At 38.9% G+C, this 25,002-nt stretch overlaps 1 protein-coding gene across 22 annotated transcripts in view; it reads left to right on the forward strand.

Moving 5' to 3' along the window:
* The window catches only part of ZBTB20 (zinc finger and BTB domain containing 20), a 432,215-nt gene that overhangs the window by 313,726 nt on the left and 93,487 nt on the right, over positions 1-25,002 (forward strand). For all 22 annotated transcript variants that reach the window (XR_014945328.1, XR_014945329.1, XM_085545034.1 and 19 more), the window contains one exon: positions 6,982-7,036. The gene's annotated coding sequence lies outside the window, so the exon portion shown is untranslated. The remainder of the gene's footprint in view (positions 1-6,981; positions 7,037-25,002) is intronic.

A 25,002-nucleotide genomic window follows, 5' to 3' on the forward strand; every position in this document is an offset into this window, starting at 1 on the left:
TATATTTTCTTCTAAGTTTTTCTTCTGTTTAAGGACTGTTGGTGGGGAGCTTCCTTCTGTTGGTAGACCATGCTGTGTGAGACTGCAGCTGTGACGCAGCTGCCAACCAACCAAACCTCCTGGTTTACCTTGATTTTACAAATTCCTCAGACGCTGTCAGTAGTTACAGCTACTGAATGTTATACGTAATATCATTTCATGCCAACTTGAAGTCAAGATCCAGGCTTAAAACGCTATGTTTAAAATATAAAACAAGAATGTATTCAATCCCCACCTTTTTTACTTTTTTTTTCTTTTTTTCTTTTTGGCTTTTTGCTCATTTTGCTCTCATTTTGCTGAACCTTTTACAGCAACTGCTGTTGAAGCTGCAACGTGCTGTTGCTTCCGAGAGTTCTCCTGCTCTTCTTTGAAAGAAGTTTTCCTCAGAGGTGCTTTGTATAGAGACTTTTCTTGTCTGAAGTTCTTCTTAGGGAGCTGGAGACCTCCAATGGATGTTAATTAGAGTTCAGTCTGCAGATGTAAGAGATTCCTTTTCTTATTTCATCTACCTCATTGCTTTCACTGAGAACAGCTGGTAGGACTTACTTCGGGCTGAGTTACCTGAAGAGTGAATCGGCTCCTTGATGGCTTTTTGATTTAGCTTACAGAAACATGAAAGTCCAATTTTTGTTTGGATTTTTTTTTTTTGTCTTGTCAAAACCTAATATTATCCATCCTTGCTGGCAAGCAGTGTGTGTTGAAAAATCTATTCCATCAAGTATTTTCTTATACATTTTCTAGTTAAGGGTCTGCAAAGTTTTGTTTGTTGTTGTGTTGGTTTTTTTAATGCATTTGTGTGTGTGTGCGTGCATGGTGCTTATTTGAAGTATTCTTTACCCATTGCATATTTCTAAATTTGAAAAAGACAAGGCTAAGATTTTAGCTATCCTTAATTGAAAAACAAACAACAAAAAAACCCTCTCCTTTTATTACACTTTCTAGTCCAGATTTAACAATCTTAAGTAATATATATAATAATAATATAATAATATATAATATATATATATATCCATTACAATATGTGATAAGATATACTGCAAGTTTTTCTGTCTTCAGCTTTAAGAGTCAAATAAAAAGTCAGTTACCCTTTCTTCTGTCAAGTAAACTGTCTTTGGAAGATGAGTAATGGGCATATTCTCATTAATTGCATTTCAATTTTTTTCTCAGATCATTGTTGCATTCTTAATGCAACCATTACATGCTTATTTATTTCATTAGAAAGAGTATACATGCCTGTAGAACCAAGTTTTTTAGTGATATATAACCAAAGTACATGGGAAAGTATGTTCCAGTGTATAGCAACATACCTTAATTCTAACACATACAAAAACTCCTTAGCATTTTTAAAGATCATTTTATTTTGATTCTCCTGAATAGTAAGCTAAGACTTGATAAATGACCATACAACTGTCCCTCGAGCTCAACTTGTGGTATTGCCTTCCATTTGTGCTTTTTCACTGGAATAAGCTGTCAATTGTAAAACCATCTCAGTTTATCACTTTCCTAGCTCTAGCTCAATAGAGTGATGTTTATTTCCTTTCTTCCTAGATAGAGCAGCCAGTCCTTCTCTTAATACTCGTATGAATGAATGAATTCACAACTACGAGAGCTGCACTGTGGCACTGTCCCTGTTCTCAGAGGCTCACAGAAGTAAAGATGCCTAATTAATCCTTTGAGAAAACTATTGATTTCAAAGAGAGTAGGATTGGGCTTCTGAGGAGGTCAGGATTTGCAGAAGTGCTGCTATCAGGTAGAAACAGGTCTTTTGGACTGTTCCCATGCTTTAGCATGCTGCTGAAGTAGATGTCATTATCAGTCCCCAAGCAGACACCATTGTGCAATGAGGACTGTCAATACAGAGGAAAATGAAATTCTAGATACTTTGGTAGCTAAAGTAGGCATCATCTCAAGGAGCATGACTATATTAAAAAAAATATATTAAAATTCCTCCGTGTGTTGCCATGTAACTTTGGCTGATGTGGTTCCCTGCCTCATGTGATGTCTGAGGCTAAAGTGTTCTCATACGTCTGGTATCGTAGTACGAAATAATGGTTTGGGTTGGAAGAGACCTTAAATACCATTTAGTTCCAACCTCCTGCAATGGGCAGAGACACTTCCTGCTCATCCAGGTTGTCCAAAGCCACATCCAACCTGGCCTTGAATACCTCCAGAGATGGGGCATCCGCAACTTCTCTGTGCAGCCTGTGCCAGTGCCTCACCACAATCTCAGTAGAGAATTTCTTCCTAAAATGTGATCTGCATCTATCCTCTTTTAGTTTAAAACCATTAAACCTTTTCCTGTCACTACAGACCCTAGTAAAAGCTCTCTATCTTTCTTATAAGCTCCTTTAAGTTTTGAAAGACCACTGTGAGGTCTCCCCTGAGAGAGACCTCTTCTCTGGGCTGAACAAGGCCAGCTGCCTTAGCCTTTCTTGGAAGGAGAGATTCTCTAGTCCTCTGATCATCCTTGTAGCTTCCTCTGGACACACTCCAACATTGCCATGTCTTTCTTGTGCTGTGGACACCAGAGCTGTACGCTACGGTAACATTTAACTGCCTTCCTTTGTATTTTTATAATTAAATCCTAATACTAAAGCAATTTGCATTTCTGGATTCCTCAGCAAGATGATTGAAAGGTGATTTAATTGCACAGCATTGCCAAGGTGATTGTTGGCTGTAGCATGAGTTAATGTGGAGGTAATAGAAGATATCACAGGGACTAAGATTTTTCTGGCCATTAGCAAAGGTGACTTCAAAAAGCAAACGATAATTAGCATGGGTTTCACTGAACCTAGTTCCCATCTGCTGCTATTCACTGGATTTTGAGCTGCTCCCCTTTGCTCTCCTATTAAAGATTTGCATGTATTTTCTCATATTCCCAGCGAAAAGGACACTTAGAGGAAAAGGATATAAATCAACAAATAACCTGCAGAAATATAAATCTATGTAGATTAATCCATGTTTCCTAAATTGCATACTGGATTGTAATTCAATCAAAGGGTATGGGTCTTGTGACGTTTATGAACATTTATGGATAGCATGAGTGCTCAGATTAAAATGTCAAACCTGGTATTCAGTTTAGAATCACATATTATTGTTGTTCATTAATATATAAAAACAACAATTATATCCACTGAAATCCTCAATTTAATTTTGTTGTGATCTGTCTGCTTTGTTAGAGATGCAGTGAAGCCTCTCTGCCCCCTCTGATCGTTTTCAGGGCTCCGCTGAATTTCAGATGGAAGAGTCTCCCATTCCACTGTATTTTCCCAGCACAGCACTGGCTCAGTTTGGCCTTCTTTGAACTGAGGGGTTCTCTAGTAACTAAATTATTGTCTTCACCCACCACTAGGACTGAATTGTAATTCATATACAGAGGAGGTATAGTGCCTCCAGGAGGAGAGGTGTAGCCAGACTCTACATCTTAGGTTCAATACACTCAGTAGGTGGCATGTGATAAAGCTCTCCCCTTTAGTGGTTCCATAGTGGTAAAGATTGAAAATGTTTTGAGGTGAAAGCACTCAGATTGAGATTATCTGAATCCATCTCAAGTTCTTCCTGTTTGAAGTGGTCCATAATTTATAAAGCAGTTGAATGAATAACATTTCTCATCTTGGTAACGTGTTACATCTGAGAGACCCTGAATCATTTTCACAAATGGAACAGAATCGCTGTTTTGATGTTTAACTCAAGCCATTTAGTGAATAAATTGTTAGAAGCAACTAAATTCCAATATCAGAAACAATCTGGCAGTTAAAATGTTAATTCCCTTGAAAGTAAGTGGTACTTGTGCTAACAAAGGTTAAAAAATTTCAAGTCCTCAGGTGGTTTACAGCCAAAATTTTAGCAACTACCAATGAAATTTGACAGGAGTGCCTAAGTCTCCTTGAAAATGATATTTAGATTCATAAATCAATTACCTGCTTACATAGCATAACTCGTATGACTGGATTTTACCATCTAACTACATAAGTAGAAATTCTTCAGCATTTAGAAAACTAATTCCTATTAAAATCATTGAGAGCTTCCTAAATATCCTTAAGGTTTATGTCTTACTTGTCTTTTTGTCTTTGTGATTTAAATGGCATATATTCACACAGCAGAGAAAGAGAAAGTGGGCAGAATCTGCCCACAATGAATCAAGAGCAGATTTAAGATTAGCCGCTGGCTATCCTGTCCAATGGCCAAAACAGCTTCCAAGTAATAATGATTAATTAACACTAGGGATTGAATATGAAAAAGATCAGTGGATTCCTTTTGTCTGCCCATGAAATAGTGCAATACTGGGTGGAAAACAAATGGCAGAGACTAGTAATTATTCTGCCTATAACAGAAAGAACTAAGAAAAATAGTCAGCTTTCTCATACTTCATTTTTTATGTATTATACAATAGTATATATTGAAGAAATCTACTGTGTTAATATAATGTAATTAGGTTAAGTATGTCTCTTGTGACAAACAGTGTCGTATGATGAAAAGTTTCAACCCAGCATTTTAATGGTTCAGGTTCTGCTCATGGTTTCAATTAAGTCTGAAAGATTGCACGGGGCACTGGGAAGAGAATTTGGCCCACTTATCTCCGGCATACGTGTGCTACAGTTATCTAACCTGGAATGAATCATAGTTTCCTCGGACACATTTTGTTTTTCAAATGCTTTACTTGGAAACTTTTGGGTTTTTTTATATATATATTTTTAGCAAAACTTGTAATCAAGTATCTGAACCAATTACGATCATTTAAAAAATTATGGTGTTTCAGTTCTGGTGATTTGCCAGATTCTAGTTTGCAGATTCCAGTATGTCCTGCCCGTCCAGGCTTACCCTACAGTTTTAATTGGGTATGACAGTCTTGCTCATTCCTTACAGCAAATTCTATGGTAATGTTGGTGTAAGTCATTACTCAGCACCTCCAGAGTCTCAAGCCATAATTTGTTGAATTCTTTGGCATCCGCGTCTTCAAAGTTGCTTGACGCTTTCCCTTAAGAGAACTTGTTTTATATTGCTTATAATGCAGCCAAAGTCTAACCACTGGGCTAAAATTTTCCATTCTGTGTTGTTTTTTTTCTCATGCTGGATGCCTCCCACTTTTTCTTTTTCTTTTTTTTTTTTTTTTCTGTTGTTTTCTTTTTTTTTTCTCTTTTTTTTTTTTTTTTTTTTTTTTTTTTCTTTTTAGCTCTGGGGCTCCAAGGCACATTCTTTGGCCCAGACCTCTTGTCTAAGGTTCTCCTGTGGTGCAACTCAGTGTCCCAGCTGCCCAAAAACCTGAAAAAAATAATTCCCAGCTACCAATCACTGCAGTCCTTTGCATACAGTTGTGTCTGTGGGCTTCATGTTCACTCTAAAAGGCAAATAAGGGATATAAGCTTAGCAGAGCAGGGTGTTTTTTCCACCTGAATTTCCCTGTTAGTTTTCATTGGAGTTATGGATTCTTGAAAAATAACAAACAGTGATGTGCTCTCCCCTACTCTGATCACCTCTGTCTTAATCCATCTTGGATCACTTCCGCTTTTCAGTGGGCAGAATGCATCTTCTCATCTGTCTCATGCAAATCTTTCAAATGTGCGGGAATAATCTGTTTCCTCTCTTCTTTAAAGAGAGATTTTGCAGTTTAAATAGGGTCTCTCTGGGCGGTGGCCTATCCGATAAATGCTATACACATCATTTGCTGTCTAGCAGTTTTTATGAATCTCTCTGTTCTTTGCTGTATTTCTTCCACTGCTACTGCTGGATGACCTAGCACTAGATAAGCATGCATGCTCTTTCTTGCACTCACCTCTACCACGCCCATAATTCCCACAAATAATAGCTACAGCTCTGAAGAAATTTTCTACTTTCCTTCCTTCTTTCTCTCCTGTGACAGCTCCTCCTTTTTCTTCACTATCTCAACTTAGGTTTGTACTTCTGTGAATATTTTTAATTGCTTTGAGTAATGAGCTCATCTCTTTGTAATTGGCAGGAGACGATAGACGAGGGCCATGGCTTGACTTAAGTACTAGAGTGCACCATAAGGATCCCGTGGTCTTTGTGCACTGTGCTCCTGGTACCCTGCTCAGCAATCTGTTGGAGGATGCAGTCTGTTCTGACTGCCGGAATTTCTTTCAGCTTGGAAGGCAGAACCAGACTGATCCGTAGCCTTTGTCAAATAGGAGTGCATCTTCTTGTTACAATTCAGAGCATTAGGCTTTGATTCATTTTATCCATTGCTTCATCCCGTGTTAATATGTTTTGCACAGTTGTTGGCAAAAAAGCTGAGATATTCCTTTGTAGGCTTTGGAAACCAGACCTTTCGCCTACCAAAAGTTTGTAATCCCTTAGCCTTTCTGTTTTGATGCATCCGTTCTCTTCTTGGGGGTTTCAGGATAACAAATCTGTCAAGTCCAAAAGATACTGTGTTGACAGAAGGAACTAAGACAACACAATTTTCCTGTGCAGCTATCAGCTGTAATGTAAGCATCCTCAGCCCTAATAATATGCCTAACCCCTCTTCTGTGAAGGTCAGGATCAAGAAGGCGAGTTCTGTTTTAGAGTCCTGTATCATCTGGCACGGCTGCTAAGAAGGATGCCATTCAAATCTGGCAGTGTTTTTGTGATAAGAGCATTTGTCCATAGGAGCCACAAGCCTATTTCACGGAGGCTGTTGAACAGCCACCAGAGGATATTTAGTCTCTGCTGGCTTGGAATTATCCCAGGACTGAAAAAATCCTTGGCCATTGCCAGTTTTCTCTGCTATATAGTTTTGGGGTCAGGTAATTTCAAAACTTCCAACATTTATGCAGTTCGAAAATTTTAAACACTTTTTTTTTCTTTTTTTTTTTTTTTTCTCTCCTGTGGGAACTGCTACCATCTGTGAGGCTCCTCGATCCCTCTTTTATTTTGGTATCATTTAAAGTGCTTATTATCTCTTAATTTCATAATGTCCTTTTTTCTCCCCTTTCTTTGCAGATCACTCACAATCAATTTGTGGCCTTCCTCTGAAGGAACCTTTCCTGACTCTTGTGTAAGTATTTGCTACCAAACATTTTATACTTTTTATTGATTAAAGTTGTACATTTTGTTCGGGTTCCATTCAGATCAGTGCAAAACATTTGTGAACTCCTCTGTTGCTCCGTATGGCTACAAGATTCAGTACTGAGTTGCTGTACTGATGCAGTAGCCTAGAATTTTAAAAGCAGTATCACCTTCTGGCACTCAGTCTTAGTAACCTTGAGTGATCAATTGATCTGGAATTGATAAGATAATTTTTGGATGAGAGTATGTACATATCAGTTTGGAGATGTATTTCTTGTACAGGGTATTATGCTGTTGAACTCTGATAGTATATAGTATTTCCATGCTGTGCAAGAGCTGGGCAAGTGTAAGTAGCAGTCAACTAGCATTTCAACCCATCTCTGATGGATACTGTCCTGGTACCATGGAACCCTTCCTTATCCTAGTCCAATGTGCCTTCCCATCTAGTAATGATCTACTCTTCTGATCTGGGTAGATTAAATATATTGCATCTGCTTCAACACTTAACAGTTTCAGAATTAAAAACTTGTTAGTAGTTTATTTAGAAAATGTTATGTAGTGGTCTTTTCTTGCCTGTTCTCATTCTGTTGCATTTGTCTGCTGCCTCATAAGTTGCCATTGTAGTGACTTTCTTCATTGGAGAAAATACTACATAAATCCAGGTAATTGTGTTCTTAAGACCTTGAACAGGAAGAATTAAGATTTCAATGGTTTGAGGTTTTTTTGGTTGCTGGGTTTTTTTGGTATGTTTTTTTAGGGGAATAGGAGAATTAATTTTTGGGAGAGTTTGCTTTTTTCTTCTTTGTTTACTTGCCAAGCTCTAAGCCATGTGATGGTTTTGTGTACTTAGAACAAAAGTTTGCACTTTGCTAACAGTCTTTAATACATATCGGCAATGAAGTCTACTGTATTATAACAATGAAACTTTTTGTTGTGAGATAAGGGTAAATATAGCACTACCACATCATAATATTTACTATAATTAAGTAAAGACAGACTGAAGTTTTCCAGTCCACCAGCCTATTAAGCACTGTTTTCGGGTATTTAAGCTGTATTTAACGATTGCCAAAAATAATGAGGATTTTTAAATGTAGGATTAGAACTCCATGTCCAAATATGCCTGGACTTTGTGTTACTTCAGATCTCTATTTCACAATTTAAATTCATTCCTACAACCTGTTCAGAGTGGAAAGTAGATGGCTGTTAATATGCTGCCTGGCATTAAAGGAAAAAAAACATAGCACAGGAAGAAAAATAGCTCTTTCATAATTGGAAGAGGAATTAAACCTGCAAATTTATGTTCAAGTTGAGTTCTGGTTGTTGGAATTTCTTCAAAGGAATGCTGAAGTGCAAAGGGATACTCAGAATGTTTTTCAGGTGTGTGCTGAAACAAAGAGCTTTCTTTTGCTGATAGGAGACCTAAATTATGTGTCTTTAACATTTAAAGTTGACTCAATACTTTATACATGCGCAAAGAAATGGCACACTTGCTTCTCCCTCGCCCTATTGGCACAAACATGAGCTATGTTGCAGTGACTGCCAAAGGTGGGTAGTGCCAGCTACCACCGAGATGTATTTGAGCTGACCTCTCATGCCAATGATGGCCCCATATTTCTTTCTGTTCCCCTTTTCCTTTCATTATAAGGTGTCCCAAATCTATAATTTACAGCATACTATTCCTGTTTTGCTCTGATATATTTGCTGCAAATAAGTAGGAGTCTATGCGCGTGCATGGCTCCCTGTAGCAGTGTCAGGCCTGTGAGATGAGGGGAGCAGAGGCCCCTACAGAATACAGCATGGCTTACGTCTAATGTGACATTTATTTGACTCAGAAAGGCAATTGATTAAAGTCCCATCAGACCTTTGCCATCATGTATTATGTATTTATCCAGCAGGGGCGGTTCATAACAGCCCGTGACAAATCCTATTATTTTTGTTGCAGAACTTCATAATATTGATAAAAACTGTTAATGATGCTCAGGGCCTCAAAGTGCACACTGCTTGTGTTAACACTTCGTGCAGCAGCAACAAAGTCATTTATGTCTGTGGCAGGACTGCGTGCCATCAGCATTGGTACAAGCACATCAGTTTGTCTGTGCTGTAAAGGAAGACTCACAAACCTGTTTGTTCCTTTAAGTCAGGTTTATTCCACAGCTGAGGGCTTCTTTGCACTCTTCCATTCCCAACTCAACAAGCTCTGTAGGATCCTCAGTTTATTTCAGGCATGTGTATAAGTTTGTCCTGGTTGTACTGGCTCTCTTCTTTCTCTCTGTAAGGTAGGTCCTTCAGGTCTTTGATCTTTCAAGTTCTTTTGCATAACAGAAAAAATCAAATTGGACATTTTTGCATTAGAAGCTGTTAATGGTACCTATCAAACATGTTTCTGATCTGTAGATAATAACAGATTTGTTCTGTCTTCTGCTTCATTTCCCACTGCTTGACATACTTCTCGTATCCCTACCTACAACTTGATGATTATTCATTCTTCCTCCAGGTTATGTACTGTCTGTTTGTATGCATGTAGTCTGGTCTTCAGAGGTGGAGGGATTTCATGTCTCTTAGGCAATATTCCCATTTATTAATCTCTGATTCACTACAGTGTCTTCATGAGTTTAAAAGAAGCAGGTAGATTCTTTGTCGAAAACAGACCTTTTCAAGGAAGAAAGTCTTCTAACTACCCTTGAGCCTTTCTATCATAAAGCCTATGATGAGTAACAGTTACTGAAAATACTAAGGTGCTTTGCAGTAAGATAGACGGCTTCAAAAAAGAGAGGATACTCTTTTTACTTCTAGAGCACTACCCATTCAGGTGGAACCCATACAATATTGAAGAGTTATCTGCTGTTAGCTTTATGTAAGTGCATGGAACAAATGCCCCAAAGTGATCCAGATACAGAGAAGCCGCATGTCATATTAACCTAATTCCACGAACATCTGTTTGTTTCCTTGAAATAGGTTTCTGATCTAACTGGGGTGAACTCCAACATTATTCCTTATTAGATTCTGCACTGATTCTGATTCTCTTGCTTTGACATCATGTTAAAAAAGAAAGAAAAAAAGAAAAAAAGTGCCATTTATCCCTCAGGTTCATGAAGACATATTCTGTCAAGTAATGATGACCTAAGGGAAGATGAGCAGCATCTTACTGATCTCATCATAGTTATGAGAACCATCCATCATATGATCAGTGATTCGTGTGTCAAAAGACACCCAGCAGTGTTCCAGCCTACCAGCTGCCAGTTTTTGAGAGTATGTATTCACTTTATCAGACATCATGATGTTTGAACAGTCTTTGCTATCTGTTTACATGTTCTTGCTGGTGGTCCTTGTTTACCAGCAAACATTTACCTGTTAGCACTCTGAACCGTCATTGTGAAATATCTGCTAATTAGTAGCATCTGAACCCCTTGGTTTGTGTGCTCAGTGTTGTTTTGCAGATGAGGAACTTGAGAACAGCAGCAGTGAACAGGAACAGGGAGGAGGCATCTTTTCTGTTCTCAAGTTTCTTAAGAAGCTCTCCATTACTTCAGAGGAGTATAATAACCTCCAGGTCAAGCTTATTCATGAATCAAAAATGAACATTTGCAAAATGCCAAAAAAAAAAGTCTAGATGTAATAAGCGTCGTATTTACAACAGCTTTCAAGAGCTAGCATTTTTTCAAGAATTATCATACTTAATGTAATAAATTGACATGCAAATTGTCCAGAAGGGTCATTTATCCAATCATGAAAACAAGGAGTTGTTCAAAGGGAATGGTCACCTACACAGCGATTTGAGACAGGAAAGGGGTAGCACTTTCCCAGCCACTGTTTGCCTCCTGAAGAAAAGGAATTCTCCAAAAAAGAGAGATCATGAGCAAAGGCCCCATATTTGGTGTTTGTAAGTGAGAGGAACGGTGAAACAAGCTAGAAATAGAAGTGGAGGAGAAATTCTGTTCTGAAGTGTTTATAGAAATCAAACTGTGTAACTGAGAATGCACTCTGGGAGGAATGTTCCTATTCAAGTGCTGCAACTTCAATCTTGATTCTTTATCTGAAGACAACCAACAAATGGGCTTAAGAAAAGGACTTGCATTAAAAATGAAAGAAAAAATAAAAATAAATGGCTTCTTTAAAATGATTCTGATAAAGTTCATGGTTTTGTTCTAAAATATCCATGATAAAAATAGATTCTATCCAGAAAATGGTAGAATTAACTGGGAGGGGGGAAAAGGGCAAAACCTAGTACAAGTTTTTTATTTAAGCATTATTTTAAGTGTTAATATTCAACCTATTTAACAAATAATAATGGCTACCCATAGCTGTGGAGCTGATGTGTGGACTATGACAGAGGAATGTAAGCATTCCTGTTCATAATTGCAGAACCTACAAAATATCCTCTGATAGTGAATGAGATTGAATTTGAGATTGGCTAGCATGACAACTGAAAATGTCACCCTTTTCTGCCATTACGCTTATTGGAGATCCTTTTGTTCTGGGTTATTTTTCATCTAATTAGTGTAGTATAATGTATTGAGTGCTAGCTTTCCTTGAAATGTAACAAATTCAACAGATTACCACAGAAGAAAAAATGGACTTTAAACTAGAAACTTCTGGAAATGCAGTATTTTAGTTTTAAATAGAAAAAAAGAAAGTGACAGAAAGAAAATGCAATTGGCCAGTGCACTTTTTTCTTTTTCCTTTTTTTTCCCCTTAACTTCACACAGGCATCATTTAATCTGTTTGGATAGAAAAAAAAACACCTTGCTGAAGCAGTAGCAGCATTGCCTACAGCAGTTTGAACATCAACCATCCAAATATTAAGACGGTCCAGTTTGTTAGGTCTGAAATCGCTGTGCAAAATGGCACAGCGACAGAGTGTAGCAGAGCTTTTCAGAATAATCTCTTTGCAGTTATGGTGAATTATCTTCCAACCTGGGCAAGTGTGTTGCTGTTCTGCAGTTATACCACCACATGTCTTTCCCTTTTTTTTTTTTTTCTGAAAAATGCTGTTAGTCCTTCTCCTTATCTAAAAATTCTCTTTGATGCACCGAACTTTAACATCACGCTGTTTACCTGTCTCCTTAAAATGTACAACAGATATAAGACAGGGGAAAAAAAAGTGCTGAAAGCAAGTAGCACTAGAGGAGTGGTTATTATGAAACCAGGTATCCAGAAATAGATGGTTTCCCAAAAGCCACCTCTTTATCAAAAGGTCATAAATTTGACTGTTGAGACTGTCACTGAAATACTAGTACTCCCAGATGTCTAAATGCCAGACCAAGTCTCTAAATGTATGATAAGTGTCCTATGTATAGGACACCACAATTGAAAATGAGCTTTTCAGAGTATCTCATGCATTGCCTTATTCTCTCCAACTCTCACTTAAAAAACAAATTGAAGCCATCTACCATAGAGTTTTCCTGTGGGCCATTGCACAGCTGTACATATCAAAACTTAGAATCATACTATCCTTAGAGTTGGAAGGGACCTTTAAAGGTCATGTAGTCCAGCTCCCCTGCAATCAACAGGGACATGTACAGCTACATCAGGCTGCCCAGAGACTGATCCAGCCTCTCTTTGAAAGTCTCCAGGGACGGGGCATCCACCACCTCTCTGGGCAGCCTGTTCCTGTGCCTCACCTCTGTCCCTGTAAGAGACCTTTTACTTATATTCAACCTAAATCTACCCTCTTTAAGTTTGAAGCCATTTCCGCTTGTTCTGTCACCACAGACCCTGTAAAAGAGTCTGTCCCATTCTTCCTTACTAGCTCCCCTTCAGATACTGAAAGGCCACTCACGGGAGAACATTGATTAGTCTTCAGGCCATGCTTCATGAAGGCTAGTTTACCTCTTGGTGGGAATGGGAAATCTTAGATATAAAAGATTCATAGCAAATTAAGAAATAATGTTTTCTTCCTCTGAAGTTCTTGCTCATTGCTGCATCCATCATTTTGGATAATATCATACTGAATGTAATTCACAAATAGAGCCCCCCAGGTAATATTTTCATATGTTTGCATGCTCAAAATATTAGATTTTTTAACACAAGTAAAAGCAAATGCTTTTGGATTTGAATAGATCTTCCTCTCCTCTTTCACCAGATTGAGTTTTAAATTTAATTGAGTCACTGTATCAGTTTTCCAAATGCTGTTTTCTAATGTTTTAATTTCCTAAAGATATGCAGAATGGCTTGAATTTTCAGAGGCAAAATGAGGATCCCACCTTCAAATACCTTCAACTTAAGGTATTCTTTCTTTAACCAATCACAAAAGTAAGGATCAGTCACAACATTTGGACCTGGGCATGTGTTTAAATTTCATATTCATCTGCCTTCACTTATCCTAGATGCCAGTAAAAGGGATTAATAGAATTTCACTTTTTGCAGTAAACTCTGTTTTAGATAAAAGACAGAAATTAAGGTGTTACAGTCTGGATGCTCTGCAATATGCAGTGAAGGGTGTGAAGAATACCTACAATGTGTGATCAGCATATAACCAACCTCAAAGAATAGAACGTTTCACAAATTGTTTTTCAATTATTGCACTTAAATCCTTCAAGTTTTGATGCTTGGTGTGAATTTCTTGCTGTGAATGTCCATGCACGCATAGCATCATCTAGTTAGGACATTAAGAAATAAATTCTGCCGCAGAAAACTAAAAGAAAAGTGCAGCTTTTCTTCCAATGAACTTTAATGAGAAGGTAACATTTTTAGTCGTTGGATTACCTGTAGACTGAGGCATGCCTCAGGGAAGATTGTCAAGCTTGTTGAAAGTATGCTGCCAGATCATTTCTTTTGGAGCCTGCAACTTAACCTCACATCGATACCTTCTAATGTAACTTCTGTGGTATTGCCTTCACTTTACATCTTTGCCTGCCTGTGTTTTGATGCATGTCATCATAGCACAGGTAGTGCTAGTACGATAGTGTAGCCTTGCTACTCGTCAACCAGTTTGCCCTAACGAAGAAATCCATAAAACATCATAGCCTGAATAGATCAAGAAAAGCATGCAAATAGTTCAAGCAGAAGCAGTGGGGGTTTTTGTTTGTTTGTTTGCTTGTTTTCTAATTCTTCTGTTCACGTGATTTTTCTCCCCACCACCTTCTTCAAGCAGCACTTTGCTGTAAGGCAAGGACAAGTCTTTAAACAAGAGACCTAGGCATTCAGCTAGTAGATCTGTAGCAGAAGCTGCTTCCTGTTCTGGGAGTAACAGGGCTTCAAAAGCACAGAACAGAACTAGATGCTTAATGCACAAGTAAACTACTGAGCGACCCATGGCTCTCTCCCAAAGGACTGTAGAAATAATGTGGAAATGTTACCAAAAATTTATTGTGCAAGTGAATAATACCTAAATTTTGCTAATGACAAGTTTATTACAGATGATAAATCCTTATCTTGATGCTGACCGTGCTCCCTCTTTTTCCTCCTTCTTGTCCTCTCCTTTTGAGGGGTCTCAGAAAGCAAAATTGTGGAATTAGTCCTCCAAAACTTTTTAATTTAGAAAATGCTATTTATTTATTTTTTCTAAGTAAAAATTGTGTAAATATGGCCATCATTTTGCCCAACGATTCTGTTTTTAACACTGCCCTTCAGGTAAGCATTTGCTCACTTTACAATCCTTTTGCTAATCTTCATTTTACCTCATAATTTCCCTTGTGATACCATATCAAATGCTTTGCTGATAGATTTAATTTACTGCATTTCCTTTGTCTGAATAATCAGTTATCTTATCAAAGAAAGTTATCGGGTTAGTTTACTACAATCTACCTTTGGCAAACTTATGTTGCATTTTATCCCATTTTCCATTTGCCTGTATGCCTCTCCCTTTTTTGCTTGAACATTTGCTACGCTTGTGCTATTGAAGCTCCTGATGTTACATCAACATCAAACAGATGTGAGATCCGAATCAGTTTCAATAGACTGTAGCAGTCTTGCAGAATCCTATTCATACTCACACCGACAAAGTGTTAAGTTCTCGTCTGTCAGACAAATAAAATATCATCTATTATTTTCCATTGTCGTAACAGCAAAGGGCGGGCGAGCTGATTTTGAGCCTTGGCTGGTGAATGTTCATAGTGATTTGCAAAAGGGTTTCTAGAGATAGAATCAGAGACATCTACCTGCACATGAGAGTGCTTGGGCACTTGCATTAGCAATACCTTAATGTATGTATCAGTAATGAAAATCTTAATTAAGAATGCTGCATCATTGTCCATGAGCACTCTTTCTTTCTCTGTATGTGAAGTCCTTTGTGTATTGCAGCATCTACCTGGTCCAGACAGACAGAGCCCTTAAAGAGTGCATCTGGCAGATCTTCTTGTGATTATTAAAAACAGGCAAATGGCAAACTCTACTCTTCTTTTGTCTCGACACTGAAGCTTAGAATAGTGAGGCATACAGCATAACTTAGTTTGTTTATTTTTCATTACCTTTCCCACTTTGTTGTCATATTGGGTGGCTTCAGAATCCAGTAGCATTGACTAGAACTGAACTATGTAGCTTATAGTTACCAAAATGTGCACAGGCACCTAGCTACCCAATAATTTACTCTTCCCTTTAGAAACAATGCACTTGCCTGGGCCATGCTCTGTATGCACAAAAAGTATGCTAATGTGATGTGAAGACTGAGATTTTAATCTCTGTAAACTCAGGAAATTTAGAGTTAATGTTCCCACAGCAACCTTACCTCTGCCCCTTTCTTACAATTGAGTCTTTTACTGCACCATCCTTAGCTGTGGGTTTACCCAGGCAATACAGTACCCAGAGAAGAAAATGGGATGGGTAGGAGCTGCTGAGTTTTTCCCCGTAATTATATTACAATCACATTTTGTTTCTTGAGCACTGTCTATATGTGTGATGTGATTTGAAACAGATTCAGAAAGCCTCTCAAAAATGATGGACTAAGAATGAGTTACAGATGTACAGATAATAGCACAGACAGTGTAAGGTGAGGAAGGATACGTGCATGCACATATGCACACATTACTCTGCATGAAAGCCAATCAGAGTTGTGTCTTTTGCTTTCAGATGAGTCAGGCTGTCATCTCAGATTCACCGTCATGTCACTGACATTGATAGTTTCTCTGGACTCACACCTGCACAGTGGGAGAATATGTGCCTGAAGGGATGAGAGTAAAGTACTGCTATTTTCTTGAAATGAGAAGTAGTTAAGGAGTTCCTTCTTGTCCTTACAAATCCACAGAGTTTAGCCCCATGGAAAAAGCTGCACGTGCAGTGAATATCCTCTTGCACAGAAAGAGTTACTGTAGCCTAACCGGAGAACTCTTGCTGAGGCCATAGGTTTGCACGAGGCAGAAAAGTCACATATGCCTTTACATCATCATATGAGAAAATAGTTTTGAGAATGAAGTCTGTGTAATCCAATAATCAATCAAACTGCAGCTCCTGTTTCAGCCACCATTAATATTCTCAGAACCAATATTTACTTCACTAAGGCATCAAAAACTGAAATACCTCAGATTAAATGAAATGTTTAAATAAATGACTGCTTGATATCATGTCATTGCACTTTTATCTGGGCAGAGGATAAGCGAAGAATCTGATTGCAAAGATGCAATAATTAAAACTGCAGGAGTATTTAATGGTAAATTGAATTCAGAACCCTTACAGAAAACTATTGCCAGCCCAGTGAAGGCTGTATGTTATGGTAGGGGGAACAATGTTGTGTCCTTGTCTATCGTAAATAACAGTTCTGAACTTTTGGAGAGGAGGTGTAGAGCAAGAAGACAGTGCTAAAGCTACAGCAGTTCTCCTTAAAATGTGTTTGTGTCTATGGAGCAAACTATAGGCAGGACAGAGCCTCGTCCTAGTGCTCACCGGCCTCCTGTGTTGCACCTTACTTAGAAGTGACTCTCTTCACTTTTGGTGCTTGGGGTTTTGGGTTTTTTTTGGTTATTTATACAGTTGAGAAGTTTCAGTTTCTGTGGTGTCTCCAGTTAGAAAACCGTAGCTTAAAGTCTGGGAGAATCTTTAGGAAAAGAAAGATATTTTAATGTGGGAATAGCCTTATTATTTCTAAACCCAATGCTTTTGAAGATGGCAGGGCTGCTCCTTCTCTTTCAGGACTATGTATGTGTCAAATTTGATGTTTTAAAACAAAGCTGAGTTATAATTATACAAGCATGTTTAAGAAGAAGGAGGAAAAAAAAGGCTTATGGAAAACTTAGCAGCTGGAAACTGTTTTTTACATACTTGGATGACTCAAAAACAGCTGAATGAGTTTTGCAAAGCTTTACCAAAAATGTCATTTCTGGATTGAAACAAGGCATGAGAAATTTCTGCTGAAAAGGTAACGGTTTTAGAAAGATACAAGCAAATATAGACAGAGATTATTTAATTCATCAGCTTCGACTGTACAGTCCTTAATGTAATGCTAGAAAAATAAAAGAATTCATATTTATCTGGTTTTTCAAAGATTTCAAAGATCTGTGCTAGAATTTAAGGAACTAAGCTTTGTAGCTGTGAGTTAATCAAATATTAATATTTATATTTCATTTGAATATCACATATTCAAACAGGAAAACAAAGACACAGAGGAAGGTGCAGGGCTTGCCAAAGTTCGCGTAGAAAGAAAATGTGAGCATGTTTAGCACCCCCATGCCTTCAGATTGCTCAGCTTTTGAAGTGCAGCTGCTCCCAGGCGTGCTTGGCATTGTGGAGCCCAGGGCTCGTCCTTTTCCATCTCCCTTAGCAGGTGAAGAAAGAGCCTCACCCACACCAGGTACCCAGCTTGCCTCTTTCTGTCTCCTACCTCAGTACCAATGGTGAATCCTGCCCCATTCTGCCCCTGTGATCGTGGCACTGAGTTCAGGCCCCAGCCCCACACATGCTTACAATCCTCCTCCTTCTCCCCCAGGAGATGGTGACAGAGGTGACAGAGCTGCCACTGGCAATGTATTCTGGGGTCTTATTCAGGAAACAGTCCAATCCGTAGCTCAGCAACAATCATTTTACTGTTTGAAACCTCGGTTGGTGAATAAATGCCATTTTATTGCTGCTTAGTTTGGATGTTGAGCTGTGTTGGAGGAATCTGCTCTTCTTTCATACTGAATTTTGTTTCAGGGCGGTGTGTGTGAAAAATAACACAAATAGGAGTATTTTTGGATGACCATACTGAACAGTCAACAAGAAGAAAAGTACAGTATGGTGCAGGGAAATCTGTTTGTAGTAAAAGCAGTATGAGCTTGTGGCTTGCTGTTGGGATTGAGACGTGGGTTTTCACTTGAGCACTAGCAGAAAAGCTCCCTCTGATGCTGAAAGAATCTCATGCTTTCCTGTCAAAGCACCTCAGTTTCTCCCTCTCCGTATTAGCAGTAATCATGACCCAGCTCTCCAGAATGCTGTTCCATCTAGAAGTTCAGCTGTTATCAGCATTTTCGTAGAAATGCTGTTCTCACCTAAGAAACCTTCTCCTTGTTCAAGCTTTGCCCATCACGCAGGCTTCATGGTGCTCCCTCTTTTAGCTCTCCACAATGGCTGATGCTGAGATTGAGAGCAATGCTCGGCACTGCCTTGTGCATTATGCAACAGCTTTCCAGCAGCAACCCCAGGTTAAGGATTCAGCACTGATATTTCATTGGGCCATAAATATAATTCCATTTTCGAAGCACAGCTGATCTGAGGTCCTTGTGAAACGATAATCATGAGGGAGTCTTCAGCTTGCCATTTTACAGGCAAATTTGCAGCAGCCCCAGAATTAGTTAAGATTTAATCTGCTCACCTGCACTGTGGATTCACAAGAAGAAAACAATTGTATCTAGGCAGCTAGGAACACCTAACTCTTTCCTTGGAGAAAGAGTTGCATTCTGTAAGGCCCAGAGTTGCAGGCTGGCAAGTTCTGTGCATTTCCACTAACTAGTAGGAACAATACTTAAAAAACCTCACAACAGACCTTTGAATACAGTTGCATTGAAACTCTGTCTGAAAGAGAAACAAACTAAAAGCCAGTAAGCAAAGTCTTAAGAAACAAAACTATTTCAATGACAATACTTTGAATGCAACAGCTGACATCACTTAAAACAGCACAGGTGCACATGGGAGGCATGTCAGAAGCAAAAGAAACCCTGCGTCCTCTGTACAACCCCTCCACTTTAACCATTGTACCTTACCATGGCTGCCTGAGCACCTCCAGTTGTCACCTTTTTTGAACAGATTTTTTTCAAGCTTTGTCATGATTAATTAAAAAGAAATATGGAAGGAAAACAATGATCATTTTTGTTTTTTCTTGCCTACTTGAGACAGCAAAATTGGTTGCTGTTTTGGAGTGAGAGGCAAGTACAGCCTCTCATCTTCAGCAACATAACTGGTTTACAACCCATTTTGAACAAAGAGAGCCATGAGCACAGGCAGAAGAGGCTGTAAGAGCAAGAGGCAGCAATGCAAAGCGTTCTGTTGCATGTCTTTAACAGCAATATGACCCTTTGATACTGCATATGCACTAAGTCATGTTGAGCTTGCATAGCAAGGTTATGCTGGCAGTGCATGCATAACCAACTTGCGTGTGTATGCTCTCTGTGAACCGTTCTATCAGCCCATTTGCAGTTTGCCCTGGGATTTTGCAGTTTTGCAGTCTTGGAGATCTCTGGCTTGTCAGACAGCGATAAATGGAATTGGTTTGTATGGGAGCAGGGTTGGTAAGAGAATCAGAGCCCTGGTATAAAATAAAAGCAGCTATTTGGATTCTACTACCTTAAATGTTACTATTTCTCTCATTTTTTGGTGGTTTTTTTTGTTTTTTTTTTTCATTATTATTTTCATCTCAAGGTATTGGATTCTCCAGCAGTTAGCAAAATATTGTACCAGCATGGTTATTAAAGAAAGGACTGCCTCTTTAGTTACTGTGAGAAGGAGAACATGCCGCTTGTATGAAGGGTCTCAGAAACTGTGTTATTCTAAGGTTGATCAACTTTTTATTTTAAAATCACAGAAGCAGGCACCTAGACGGCATCACATACCTGGTAATTCCAGCTTACCCTGAGAAGTCTGTGGTCAGCTAGAAATCTGGCAGGTTGTCTCTCAGGTCAGGAAGTAGTTCTGGTTTACAGATTTAAAAGCCAAAATCTGTTTTAGTGTTTCTTAAATGTCAAAACAACCCTCTGACCTTGAAAATGGCTTTCTCTGTATGCTTTTTGTGCTCTTAAGTGAAAAACAGGCCTTTCTCTTAGTGAAACAGTGTAGCCTGGTAGTTGTCAAATCTGAGAATTGAGGGAAGAAAAAGTGACATTAACTCATCTATTCTTTCCCTTTGCCAGCACAAGAATGAGCGTCATTCGTATCAATGGCAGCTGGAAAGGAAAAGCCTTACTAACGGTTAACGCTGCTTCCAGTTTATTTCTGTGCCCTACACTCCATCTTCTCTGTCTGTATTATTTCAGAGCTTATAATAACAATACCCCGGAGGACAAGATTTTCTGCTGTAAATCAGAAGAGCCCTCCTCTTCCTCCATTTCAGTTTGTACCCTTCTAAGTGTTACAGGAAGGAAAAGGCTGCATTTAATGCCAGTTGCACACTTCTCCAGCTCAGACTGATGATTCCTGACTCTTAATATGACTACTTGCATTTAAATATGACATTTGAGCAGTCCATTTAGTTTATGTATCTCCAGTATTCTCATTTCCTATAGAGTCCTTTTGCCACTTCTGAATGTTTTGTGGTTTTTCTTCCTCTGAAAATGTGCCCTTCTTTCATCCCTCCTCCTTTTCCTCGCTGTTCACTCACTCCTCCAGTTCCATTACAGTGAATCACCAAACTTTCTGTGAGGTGAACTATTCTGTACCATAGTTATCAGTAGTAGTATCTAACATGAAAGCATTCTCCAACACTTTCTGCCTGAGGAGTTCCTGTGGATAACTGTTAATGAAGTAGCTCACCTTGGGGTTCCCTGAGCAGATAAATCATATTTTCACCATTTAGCTGAAAAGGAATCTGAGGGACAGTTCTTGATTTGACAGAACACCTAAACACAAATTTCTTTTATTATAAGGGTCATTTTTAAGACACTTTATGTGAAACCATCAGAAATGTCTACTTTGAGTTGTCTGCTGAAATGCATCTTGATGTGTAGTCTTTATCACAATCAATTAATTAGGTAATATTGTTATGTAGAGGTGAGGAAACGGGAGTATAGCATTTGCTTGAAGTCATACAACCTGAGTGCTGATGCTCACGGAGTTAAACAGCTTTCTTCTTAATCTTTTTGTGGTTCCATTCTTCACTTTCTTCCTGTAGCTGATCATTTGAAAGACTGAACTCTTTACAGACTCTTTGGTGAAGAGGCTGAATGTGGAGGTGTTAGCTTTAGCATTCTAAGGTGATGGTTATTCAGCCATTTTACCATGTAGTGTTATTAATTATTGAGTACTTTGAAATGTTAAAAAGTAATACCTGTCAACTTAATGTAGAGTGGTATGCCAACTTAATACAGAGTAAACACCTACTACTGGCCTGTAGTTTAATTATTTAATCTAGACCTAATCCACCATTCAAACCAGTTTCAAAATGAAGGAGGTTTCCCACCTCCTTCTCTGAAGAAGCCAGTCCACCTTCCTTTGCTGTTCCATTGCTCATAGCACGCAAAGATCAATCCTGCCAACACGTGGCACATCCTCCCTCATCCTGCTTCCTGCCATTCTTCCATTGTGGCCACATCCCCAGCTGATGTAGACTGGCATAGGGCCACCGATTTGAATATTTTCCCTGGTTGAACACTTGGCCCTTTGATTCTCAGAGAACTTCTCATTTTTAGTGGCACCACAACTGGCACTACTTGTTTACAGGCTTGGGACCATCTACAAGCAAATGCTTGCGTATTAATTACAACAAAGAGCAAATCTACTTGACATTTGATTTTGTTTTTCTTGTTCCCTTGCAAGTTTGAAAATGAGCTGCTTTTGGCAAAAAAATAAAAATAAAAAATAAATTCAAAATGCATTTCACACTTTTTTTTTTAAACTCGAAATAGGCCCCTTGAAAAATCTGACATGTTAAACACCACCAAGAAAAATGATTATTTGGACATATGGCTCTTCTTCCTGAACTTTGCAGAGAGGTTAGATAACGCTCTTTCACATCTTAAAAGACTACACTCCTGCTACAGCACTAACATATTCTTATGTAACAATTCAACACTGACGATGTTTCATCCAGTCCCGGTAATATAAGATTCATTTCTGGTTTGGACAGGTATGACGGACTGGGTTTTTCACAAATCATCTTTAATTTGTGGATGTTTTTTTTTTTCACTTACTCTCTCCTAAAGTAGAGTACAGGTTAGAGTAAATCACACACAAAAATACTTTGTGGCTGTCTTTTAATAGGGTTTTGCCTTTTTTTATTAGTATTGTTTCTATCAAACATTGCACATTTAATGCAGAAGTAAGAATAAACTTAAAGCCTCCACCCTTACATGGAGACAGACCCATTGAAACCTATCCAATTCTCTTCAGAAAACCTGTTTGATAAAGCTGCAAAAAAATTATGAGAATCAAAGAGAAGCGCCAGACTACCTGAAATGGTGAAGTTTCACAGAAAAATGATTAGCTTTGCCACAGCTGATGTTAGAATTCATGTACAGGCTGCAGGCACTTACAGAATGCATGGACATATAGGAAAACTGGCCAGGAAACAGCAGTTCCCCACAGCGAAAACATCTGAAGTTTTGGAGTGTGCTTTTGTCTTGGCACAGGAACTTCTTCAAAACTCTTTGAAAACTTAGGAGAGCCAATGGCTCAGCTGCCAACAGCTGCTCCCCGCATGGGTGAGACCCATCCAGGTTTCATATCACAGCCTCAACCACCGGGCTCTGGGGTCACTCTCTTTCTCCTTGTTGGAACCAGAGTTTCCGTCCTGGACTTAAGAAACTTCCCTAATAGTATTTGCATTAGAAGTTATGTTTACCAGAACTTGTTTAGCGTTCGGTGGCAAAACTTTGGAATGGAAAATTGTGGCATCACAGAATTCTGGAGTAACAAAAAAAATCAGGAGGGATCTTTTAAAGTCATCTGACTGCTGAGAGCAGAGCCGCTGAGAATCAGGTGGCTTTTTAACCAGATTTTATGTGTGTGTGTGTGTGTGTGTGTGTGTACACCCGTGTACTCATTTTTTCATTCATTGTGCTTCCAAATTTACATTTTTAGAGTAGTTTTAGATTCTTCCACCTAGAAGCAGAAACTCTTGGTCAGAAGCTGTCCTACGCCAGAACAGAAGTAACTCCTTTATGGCCACTGTCCAGCCTATTTCTTATGGTGCACATAGTTTGTTCCTTTAAGACCACTTTGTTTAGTGACAGTGGGTTGGAAAGGCTTATGCATGCTCCCTTGCTAAGTTGTAAAGCAGGACTAAGAACTGACATTGTCTGTGCTTAGACTGGACCCTCTTCCTGCATGGGGCAGGGACTCTAATTCTGCTTTCCTGAGTGTACTGCTGCTCTCTGTTGCGCGCAGGGTTGCTCAGCTGGATGGAGAAGTGGTCTAATCTGATATGACAGCTCCTACATTTTTATCTTTTAAGTGCTTTACTTATATGAATTAATTCTGGAAACACTCTTGTGACGTTACTCATTGTTATGATTCCCATTTTAGAGACCCTGTGTCTAATTCTTAATTACATTAATTCTTCCCTATGCTGGTGAAGTTCCAGATCTGTGAAAGGGTCTCCCAACTCAGGGAAATGGATTGCAGAAATGTCAAGGGCAAAATGAGAGTTCGTTGCCCTATAGCAATTCTCTGTTTCTCTAAGGTCAGAGAGAAATACCAGAAGAAGAATATAAAAGAGGCTCTGTTGATTTGTGCTACAGGCTATACAGGAGTGTGAATAGCTCAAGCCTGTAAGAGGTGTTGTATTGGCCAAAATGACATTACTGAAATTTCTGGCGCACTTTCTACAGTGTGGCCATAATCTTATAAAAAGAAAGTGAAAGCTGACTCTACGGCCCCTTTTTTTCTTTTTATTTGAGCATGTTATGAGAGAATTGACACACACACAACCCAGTAAAACCAGAAGGGGAGGCAATGAGCTGGAAGGAAGAGGAAGAGTTTGAGACTTTCCCAAGAAGGTGAGCCATTTCAAAGTAGGCATGCTGTCCTGAAACCAGGATTGTCTATAAAACTAATGGTAAACTGTGTTCCAAGATCATTAGGAGCAAACAGGCAGGAAAAATGAGTGATGAACTACTCTTGATTTCTTCCTGAGTGAGTTTTGTTCCAGTCACCTTACAAGCAGCAGCCGTGTCAGTGGTGAGAAGGAGATGGCAGTCAGCCCTGTCAGGGTATTCTTTTCTTGTATCCCCAGGATGTGATGGACAATCCTCTGTGCTACACCAAAGAGACAGAACTCTACGTTCTCCTGTAACTCTTTGGCTTCCTCCTTCACTCACATTGAAGTCAAAGAAAGATGATGGTATACACAGAGTTGGGACCCTTGCAGCTGGGAATATGTTCCAAAAACTGCCAAGGGGATTGGGGAGAGAGCATGTAGGTATTCATGCCAATGCAGAGCTGGTTGAGAGGAAATACTGGGTATTTTCAGAAAAAAACCTGATTGTTGGACAGAAAAGCCAGTGAGGTCAGTATTCCCCTACTGCAGTTGAAGTTGTTGGCAATATAGATTTCATTCTGTCATTCTGAGAGGGAGCAAGAAAATGTATAAAGAGAAGGACCAGTGTTGTTTTAGATATAAGTCTTGTGACTTTGGTGGGACTCTGATACTTTCGGCATGCTGAGGCTGTTCTAAGACTGCTAATAATACTGTTGTTCTTACATAGTTTTTGTCCTGTATGAGGAATAAAAAAAGAATTAATATTTCTGCTCACCACTCAGCCTATGGGAAAGCCTTCATGTCTTCCTATGTAAGTATGAGAGAAAATTAAGCCTCCTGGCACTCAGAATTGCTCCTCTCAGAAAATGACAGAATAGAATACAACCAAACAGAACAACATACAGTGAATTGAATATAACACG

This window comes from Coturnix japonica, chromosome 1, assembly GCF_054131305.1.
Source record: "Coturnix japonica strain WE chromosome 1, WE-NBRP24, whole genome shotgun sequence".
Classification (NCBI taxonomy): domain Eukaryota; kingdom Metazoa; phylum Chordata; class Aves; order Galliformes; family Phasianidae; genus Coturnix; species Coturnix japonica.